Here is a 10,000-nt window from a genome sequence, read left to right as displayed (position 1 = left end):
GGCTGATTGGCTGGGCTGGTTGGCTGACTGATTGAATGGCTGGCTGGCTGACTGACTGGCGGAAAGACTGAAAGAATCACTGAATTCTTAACTGACTAACTGAATGACTGACTGAACGATGAGCACACTGCCTCACTGACTGCTGACTGAATGACTAGTTAACTTAGCCGCTTAGAAACTGACTGAATGACTGAATGACTGACGGATTGACTGACTGACTGACTGCTGACTGAATGACTAGTTAACTTAGCCGCTTAGAAATTGACTGAATGACTGAATGACTGACGGATTGACTGACTGACTGACTGACTGACTGACTGACTGATCGGCGAATTTTCAAACTAATAAACTAACTGGATAACAAAATCTGTGACTAAGTTTTTTAATAACTAACTTCTAAACTGACTGATTGACTGATTGACTGACTGACTGACTTAAAACGCCTTGACTGCTTGACTGAAGAGTGAGCGGCATGAGAGAGAGAGAGAGAGAGAGAGAGAGAGAGAGAGAGAGAGAGAGAGAGAGAGAGAGAGAGAGAGAGAGAAAGAGAAAGAGAGAGTAAAAATAACAATAACAACAACAATATGGTCAGCAGTCACCCCGCAGGTCTCTTCCCTTCTTCCCTCCTTCCCTCCTTTCCTCCCTCCCTCCCTCCCTCCCTTCCTTCCCTCCCTCCTTTAATCTCCTTTCTGAGTCCCTTTCATCTTTCCTTTCCCTCCTCATGGCCTCCTCGCTTCCTTCCTTCCTTCCTCCCTTCCTTCCTCCTCCTCCTTCTTCTTCCTTCATCCGATTCAACGCCAAGATTTTCCGCCAAAAGATCAACCCATCCCGCCCATTCCCGCCCATCACCGCCCATCCGCACCCATCCCGCCCCCCCAACATCAATCCCATCACTGTATCGCCATCCATCATAATTACTCCGGCCTGTCACCATTCCTCCCCCTCACCCCCACTACTGTCACCATCCCCCATCCCCCATCACCATCCTTCTCTCTCCTGCCTCTCTCTCTGCCGGCCTCCCTATCTCTCCTTCCTTTACACACACACACACACACACACACACACACACACACACGCATCACTAATCAATCATGCAAGGGTCGTGTGTGTGTGTGTGTGTGTGTGTGTGTGTGTGTGTGTGTGTGTGTGTGTGTGTGTACTTACTGTCATCCGTGCGGCCGGTGTTCTGCTCTATCGAGAAGCTTGGTGAGGCGTGCGGGCGTGCAAGGGCGTGGAGATGGGCGTCTTCCGTGGGTTTCTGAAGGGCGTGGGCGGCTGGCGGGAGGAGTGGCGGCGGCGGAGGTGGCGGCGGCGGCGGCGGTGGCGGAGAGTCAAGCGTTTCAATATCAATAATTTCCTCTTCCTCTGTGCCTCCGTCAGATTCCTTCGTCAGATCCTCGTCGCTCATCCTCCCTCCGTCACGCCCTTCAGTATGCCACGCCACACGGCAAACCACATCTGGCAGTCCTGTATCCACCTCCATTCCTTCGTCAGCGCCTTCTGCCACTCCTTCAGGCATTGCTGCGGGTAGGAAGGCGGCGTGGCTGTGCTGGTGGTCCTGCAGGGCGTGGAGCGAGTCCCTAGGGTGATGAACTGCAGTAAGGCGCGTGTCACATCCCTCCTTCACCGCCTTCTGCAGGAGTGGGTATCGCGGAGACTTCTGCAGGAGGCTATGATGACCAGCGGCGTCCCAGGGGAAGGACAGGACACTGAGAGACAGATCATGTCCAAAGGGCGTGGCATTTCCCTTCAGAGGCCCCTCCTTCAGGAATTCAGCGCCCTTGTCAATGCCAACTGACACCCCGGAGAAGTCGCAGCAGGGGCAGACGGGGAAGGGAGGGTGGAGGCGCCGTGGGGGTGATCTGAGTTTCCTGAGGGCGTGAATGGTGTGGGGCGCCTCCTGAAGAGCTGACGAAGGGAGGCAAAGCAGAGAGGTGGTGTCCATGGCGGCGGAAAGAGGTGGACTGGCCAACAGGTGAGTGGTTCAGGTGAGTTGAGGGGCGCATGAGGGGAAGGAGGGGAAGGATGTGGCGGGCTGTGTGAGGTGACAGGTAGTTCAAGGGTTGTGGGTGGGAGGGGGAGGGAAGAAAAGGAAAGGAAGGAGAGAGAAGAAAGGAAAGAATAGAGAGGAGGTAAGATAAAGGGTAGTGGTAGAGGAGACACGGGAGAGGAAGAAGAAAAGGAAGGAATGGAGAGAAGAAAGGAGAGGAAAGGATATGGACAGAAAGGAGGAAAGGAAAAATGAGAGGGAGAGAAAAGGAAGGAAAGGAGGAAAGTAGAGAAAAGAGGAAAAAATGAAGGACAGAATAGAAGGATTTGGAGAGGCGGTGATAATAATAATAATAATAATAATAATAATAATAATAATAATAATAACAATAATAATAATAATAATAATAATGGTAATTGTAAGTTATAAAAGCTGTATTTTATTGTACGTATGTATGTATGTATGTATGTATGTATGTATGTGTGTATGTGTTAGGTGTACGTTATTTGTCCGCATCTCTCTCTCTCTCTCTCTCTCTCTCTCTCTCTCTCTCTCTCTCTCTCTCTCTCTCTCTCTCTCTCTCTCTCTCTCTCTCATGCCATTTCTCATTTCAAAAACAATACAAAAAAAAACACACACTCGTTAAAAGAGAGACAATGTGTGTGTGTGTGTGTGTGTGTGTGTGTGTGTGTGTGTGTGTCTTTTCCTCTCCCTCTCTTTTCCTCTCCCTCTCTCTCTCTCTCTCAAAGACAAAGCCAAATGTGACCAAAGCTTCACGTAATAATTGATGTGGCTTTCTCTATCAATTAACGGAGACCACAACAATAATATGTCATCTCCTCCCCCCCCTCCCTCCCCTCACTCACCCCCTGACTCCCTGCCTTCGTTCCCTCCCCTCTCTACAAACCTCCCCCCACTAATTTTTTTTTTTTTTCAGTTTTTTCTCCCTCTCCTCCTCCTCCTCCTCCTCCTCTCACTCCTTGTCTCCCCTCTCCCTCCCTCCCTCTCCCCCCTTCCCCTTTCCTCTTTCTCCCCACAAGCCTCCTTCCATTTTTTTTTTTTTTTTAGTTTTCTTTTCATTCCTTTTCTCTCATTTTTACATTTTTATTTTTTTCCTTCTCCGCTAATCTGTCCTATTTTTTTTTTTTTCCTTTTTTTCTTTCCTTCTCCTTCTCCTTTCCTTCCCCTTCTTCCTTCTCGGCAAATCTCTTCTTTTCCTTCTTTTATTTTCCTTTATTTTCCTGTTTTTTTCTTTGTCTTCTTTTTTGTTTCACTTTTTTTTTCTACTTTCAAGAAAATAATACGTAAATAAACTGTTTTTTCTTTATTTTCTTCATTTTCTTTCTTTTTTCTTTGTATTTCATTAGCATTTTTTTTTCTCTCTCTCTTCCCTTACTTTGCTTTTTCATATCTTTTTTTTCTTCTCTCACCCCTATTTTTTCTATATTCATTTCACTTTTCTTCTCCTTTTTTCCTCTATTCCCTTCCTTTCCTTCCCTCCTAATCCTTATTCTTCTTTATTTATCTATTTTTTTTCTGTCTATCGCTTATCCATTTATTTTCCTTTCCTCCATATATTTACTTATCCCCTTATTTTATCTTATTTTCATTCTCTCTCTCTCTCTCTCTCTCTCTCTCTCTCTCTCTCTCTCTCTCTCTCTCTCTCTCTCTCTCTCTCTCTCTCTCTCTCACCAGTACATTCTTTTTTTCACTCATTCCTTCCTTCTTTCCCTCACCCCTTCCCTCCCCTCACCCCTCCCCTCACCCCTCCCCTTTCCCTCACCCCTCTCCCCTTCCCCTCACAAGCCTTTCGCTCCTGTTAACACAATAGTACTTTTTTAAGAAGGAAAGGGTGAGGGGGGGTGACACTTCAAAAATACCCCCACCCCCAACACCCCCCTCACCCCCTCTTGTCTCTCCCAAAATGACAAGGGGTGACGTGAGGGGAGAAAGAGGGGAGGGGGGAGGAGAGAGAGAGAGAGAGAGAGAGAGAGAGAGAGAGAGAGAGAGAGAGAGAGAGAGAGAGAGAGAGAGAGAGAGAGAGAGAGAGAGAGATCACGTTAAAAGAAAGAAAAAAATAGAAGAAAAGAGAAATAGGAAAGAAAGAAAGGAGGAAAGGAGAGAGAGAGATAAGGAAGGAAGGAGAAAGGGAGAGGGAGAGAGAAGGAAGGAAGGAGGGAGGAAGAGATGGAGGGGCGGAGGGAAGACTGTGGTTTACTCTTGTCTCCGTCCTTCCCTCCCTCCTTCCCTCCCTCCCTCCATCCCTCCCTTGACATTTTCCTCCACTTTTTTCTCTCCAATGCGACATTTTACCTCCATCATTTGACTTCTCCAGTGGATATCATATTTATCTCTCCACCCTTCCCTCCCTCCCTCCTCCACCTTCCCTCCCTCCCTCCCTCCCTCCCTTCCTCCTTATTTCTTTTTTTTACTTGTGTTTCGAATTTTCTCTTCTGCTTTTTCTTTCTCTTCTTCTTCTTCTTTCTCTTTTTCCTTCTTTACTATCCGTCTTTCATTCTCCTTTATTCTCTTCCATCCTTCTTTATTTCTTGTTTCTTCCATTCTTCCGTTACTCGATATTCCTTCATTTCCTCCCTCTTCCAACTCCTCCTCCTCCTCCTCCTCTTCCACTTCCTCATTTCTTTGCTTTATCTAATTCTTCTATATCTCCACTTTCCTCTTCCTCCTCTTCCTCCTTCATTACCGCTTCCTTTTTCTCTTCCTTTTCCTCCGCCTCCTCCTCTTCTTCCCCCTCCTTCTGTTTATATACTTTTTCTATATATCTACCCTCCTCCTCCTCTTCCTCTTCCTCCTTCATTACCGCTTCCTTCTCTTTCTTCCTCCTCCTCCTCCTCCTCCTCCTCCTCCTCCTCGCTGACTTTCACTTTCCCTCTTCTCCTCCTCCTCCCTCGCCAGGACAAGGAGCAGAGAAGAGGTTCCCTGGTTACCTGTGTGTGTCAGGTGACGCAGGTGTTAATGGTGATGAGTGTGGTGATGATGATGATGATGATGATGATGATGATGACGATGGTAGGGAATGTATTGGTGGTGGTGGTTGTTCGACTCTTGACCAGCAGGGGCACAGGAAACGCAGGTAACAGTGCAGGTGTTTATTCACAGAAGGTGTGAACAGAAGGCTGGAGGTAGGTGATCTCTCGGCGCCAGGCCGCGCACTTCCACTTAACACTTATGACTGAAGCCTAGCTCGTTCACTCATACACGTATTCATGCCTCACACAAGTCTCGCTCATTCACTCGTTCACACAACTAGCTAACAACCACACACCTCCCCCGAGACATAAGGAAGATTCCTTATCTTTGTTATGGCTACCGTAACACATGAAACAAAGTTACAATGATTGAAGTACAGAAAACACGGTACATATACACAAAACAAACACAGCGTACAATGAACACGTACGACTAATCGTAGGTGCTACGGTGCCACCGCACCTGCAGTCGTCTCGGCTCCCTACGCTGTCGGCTGCTTCGACGCTCTGGTTGCTCTCGGCCACGGTGTACCCCGTTACCCTGATGCTCCGGGCTGCCGGGATGGTGGTGTTCCTCGTGACCCTGATGCTGAAGCGCTGCACCGCCATGAGCGGTGTGCTGCTCGACAGGAAGGGGAGCAAGAGGTCTGTGTGGGCGTAGGTGTCTTCTATTACGCCACATCACGCGACCGCTGCCCATCTTGATGAGGTAGTCTCTCCTTCGCCCAACAGCCACGATGACACCCAGGCGATCCCAGAGGCCTGTCGTGTGATCTTGAACGTCGACGTGGCCACCGAGGTGCAGGAGAGGGAAGAGTACGGGCGGACGCGTCGTGGCGAAGTTTCGCTTTCTTCCTCAGTCGCTCTGCCTTGGCGTCGCACTCATCAGCAGCGCGCTGCCACTGCTGAGCGTATGAGCGATGATGAGCCGGGACACAGGACCTCATAGGATGACCGAAGAGGACTTGTGCTGGTGATCGCCCTTCCGCCCTCGGAGTGTTGCGCAGTTCCAGCAACCCGCGAGCGAACGCATCCTCGTCCAGGTGTCCCTGCTGTGTGGTCGTGAGGATCAGCTTCTTCACGGACTTGACCGCTGCCTCGGCGTGACCATTGGAGCGTGGATAATGAGGTGAAGATACACGATGCTCCACCCCCCATCGAGCCAGGAAGCGCCGTACCGATGAAGAAGTGAACTGCGGTCCACCGTCAGTCCTCAGGAGAACAGGCACGCCCGTGTCGGCGAACACACCCCGAAGGACACGAACGAGCTGATCAGCCGATGCTGGACGTGAGCATGCAGACACGTGAGGCCACCCAGACAAGCGATCTACATACACGAGGTATGTACGGCCTGCTGCGTGGAAGTAGTCTGCAGAAACTGACTCAAACACCCTGCTGGGTGTGTCCGTGTCCTGCCAGAGAGGTTCGTTGGCTTGGCTTGGTAGGAGTGGACGGCATAGTGAGCATCCAGAAACGACGTTCTCAACGTCTCTGTCCATACCAGGCCAGTACACCGTTTGTCGGGCCCGTCGCTTGGTGCGCTCCATCCCCTGATGACTGTCATGGAGTCGCTCTAGTGTTTCTCGGCGGAGGCTGTGAGGAATAAGAAGCCTCGGCCCGTAAACCACCAGGTCGTCGTCTACGGCCAGCAGACTGCGCACCGGCCAGTACGTACGCAAGCGGTGATCGAGGTCGTGGCAATGATCAGGGAAGCCCTCGATGATGACGTTCTTGAGCAAGCAGTACTCCCCGTCTCTTGCTGCTGCGGCACGTACCATTTCCACAGTCTGATCCTGGAGTGGTGCTAAGCGGACGCCGTCCTCATTGGTGGCAGATAACGCTGAGATGACCGCTGAGTGGAGAGGGTCGAGGTCATCAGAAGTAGCAGCATCCTCTTCCTCCACTGGGTCCTGTACTGGAGCACGTGAGAGGGCGTCGGGCACACAGTGTGTCGATCCCTTTTGCCAGCTTGCTGTGAAAGAATACTGAGCAAGCTTCTCCCTCATGCGCTGCAGCCGCAGGTTCTCTATTTCTCCCAACAACTTGCTATTGAGGAGAGGTATCAGCGGGCGGTGGTCGAGCACTAGATCGAAGTGAGGGAGTCCTTTCAGGTAGGTGCCACATTTCCTGACTGCCCAGACGATTGCAGCCATTTCCAACTCTATTACTGCATAGCGGCTCTCTGTGTCTGTAACAAATCTTGACCCGCATTGCACCATCTTCCACTGGTCACTGTGCTTCTGCAGGAGAACGAATCCAAATCCGTGCATCCTTGAGGCGTCAGTCTGTAGCATCGTTGGTAATGATGGGTCGAAGTATGCCAAGACAGGTGGGCTGACGAGACACTGTTTCACCTTCTCAAACGCCTCTTCATGGTTAGGAGACCAGCACCAACTGTTCTTCGGGCGTAAGAGATCTCTGAGGGGTTGTGCAGCTGCAGCCACAGCAGGAGAAAAGCTTCCAAGCTGGTTTGTAAGACCCATGAATGATCGTAAGTCGGTGATGTGCTGTGGTCGTGGGAAGTCAGAGATTGCCTTAACTTTCTTTGAGTCTGTCGTGTAGCCTTGTCCAGAAACAGAGTAACCACAGTAATCTACCACTCTTTCCGCGAATGTAAACTTCTGTGGGTTGAGAGTGATGCCGTGCTGGTCACACCGCCGCACAATCTGAATGACATGGGCTAAGTGCGCACTGTAGGTGGAGTCATAGGCCAGGATGTCGTCCACGATCTTGATGGTGTTAGGTATGTCGCCGAGAGCTTGGTCTCCTCGACGGTTATACTCGTCTCCAGACGAGACGAGACCCATAACCGCTTCGCCGAAACTTGTACCGACCCCAAGGTGTTATGAAGCAGGTTAAATCCTGGTCTTCTTCTCTAATGGGGACTTGAAAATACCCCATCTTGGCATCAAGAGTGGTGAACCAAACTGCTCCGGTCCCGATCGAGGCGATGGCGTCATGAGGTGAGCGCACTGGATACACGGGCCTCTTCACGTAACGGTTGAGTCGTGTCAGGTCAACACACAGCCTTACACCAGATGTCTTTTTTGGGACAGGCACGATGGGGTGGCACCATGCCGTAGGGTAGTCCACACTCTCGATGATTCCCTTGTTAAGCAGCTCTTCCAACTGGCTCTTAATTTCTTCACGCCAATTGTAAGGGATTGTACGAGATGCTGTTACGGCGAAGGGTCGAGCGTCGTCTGTCAACTCGATGGCCATGGATCCACCAGCCATTGCACGTAAACCTTCCTTTGCTTCGAAGACGCTGGGAAAGGCCTTGATCACAGCAGCAGCGTGCCCCGCACGCTGCTGTGGCGTTGGGTCGTAGGAATGAGGCCAGCTGATCACTTCTGTGGGCGTAGATAGAGGTGGCTGCGAGGCGGTCGGGTACTTGATGGAGCTGTTGCCGGTGTGCTGTTCTTCCCTGCGTAGCGGTCGGATTTGAGCCGGAAAATCTTCGGGGAGGATTCCGAGAGCGATGGAATCGTACCAGCTAAGCAGCGCCCCCTTCACCTCCTTCACCACGCTCACAACAGTCTCAGCTTCCCTGTCGCCCAGTTGCAAGTGCGACGAGAAAGTTCCTACACAGGTGAGGGGGTGATTACCGGCAGCATAAAGTCCATCACCATCAGCGGGCGCCAAGCTGGAGGGCGGGATTCCAAGGAGTGTTGCCGTGTCGAGGCCAATAACGGTCGTTTCGGCCCCAGAGTCAGGAGTCCACGTAATCTTGTCTCTTCCAGCGGGATGTGTGGCGGTAATGAGCACCTGGGGCGCAGGTCGTGCCGTCACCGTCTTTGTGTATACGCCTGATAAGAGCTGGTATACACTGGCACTGGCTCCCCGCCTCGGGCCTGCACCGCGATGAGGAGAGACAGTTGAGGAACTCCTCGAAGCTCCTCGTCGTTTCCTCACTGTCTGCTGACATACACTCGCAAAATGCCCTCTTTTCCCGCAGTTACGACACACTTTATCTATTGCCTGGCATCCCCTTTTGTCACTGCGACAATCTTTGCCACAACGATAACAGCCCGTGGGGCTTGAGCCCCCGAAACTGCCCTTCCTGTAGTTCGAGACAGCGTTCACACCATGGCTCGAAGAGTGAGAGCCGCCCCTTAGTACTGCACTACACTGGTTAGCGCTCTCTGATGCTCTGCAAATATCTATGGCGTTTTCAAGGGTGAGTTTCTTGTTTTCCAGCATGCGTTTCAGAGCCACTTCGTCTCGTGTCCCAACGACAATTCTGTCACGCAGCTGATGGTTTATGCACTGGTCGCAAAAGTCACAGAAATTGGCGATTTCCTTTACAGCACATAAAAAGTCGTCAAAACCTTCTTGCGTTTCTTGCACGCGGGAGTAGAAGTCTCTTCTATCCATGATGATGTTGCGCTGGCTTCGCAGGTACTCACACATTGCATCGAGGATGGTTCTTAACTCCGCGTCTCTCGGTAAGCTTATCCCGTAGCGAAGTGTACGGGTCCACTCGTCGTCTAGGACAGCAGCGAGTGCCGCCCTCTGCTCAGCCAGGGAGAGACAGTCTATCCTGGCGAGGGTTACGTATCCTTCAAACTTATGGCGCCACGTGTCGAACTCACGTAAAGATGCTGACGCCGTTAAGTGAGGAATGATGGTGGCGGACGTCGGGAACCTCGCGCCCTGGGTAGACGTGCTGCGGGCTGTGGTTTCGCCTTCATTGCTCGCCGTGGTGCGACTGGGAGCTTGTGTCCCCACTCTCTCCAGCAGCTGGGTTAAACGCTCCTCGCGAGCCTGACTCTGCTCCGACTGTCGCGCTAGCAGAGCCTGACTCTGCTCCGACTGTCGCGCTAGCAGGGCAGCCAGCGCCTCCAACTGCTTCTCCATTCTGCGCCGTACCCACTGCAGCCTTGTCCTGATCCTACTCACTGCGCCATGTTCGACTCTTGACCAGCAGGGGCACAGGAAACGCAGGTAACAGTGCAGGTGTTTATTCACAGAAGGTGTGAACAGAAGGCTGGAGGTAGGTGATCTCTCGGCGCCAGGC

Source organism: Scylla paramamosain, chromosome 40, assembly GCF_035594125.1.
Source record: "Scylla paramamosain isolate STU-SP2022 chromosome 40, ASM3559412v1, whole genome shotgun sequence".
NCBI lineage: Eukaryota > Metazoa > Arthropoda > Malacostraca > Decapoda > Portunidae > Scylla > Scylla paramamosain.
Note: the sequence above shows the minus strand (reverse complement) of the source record.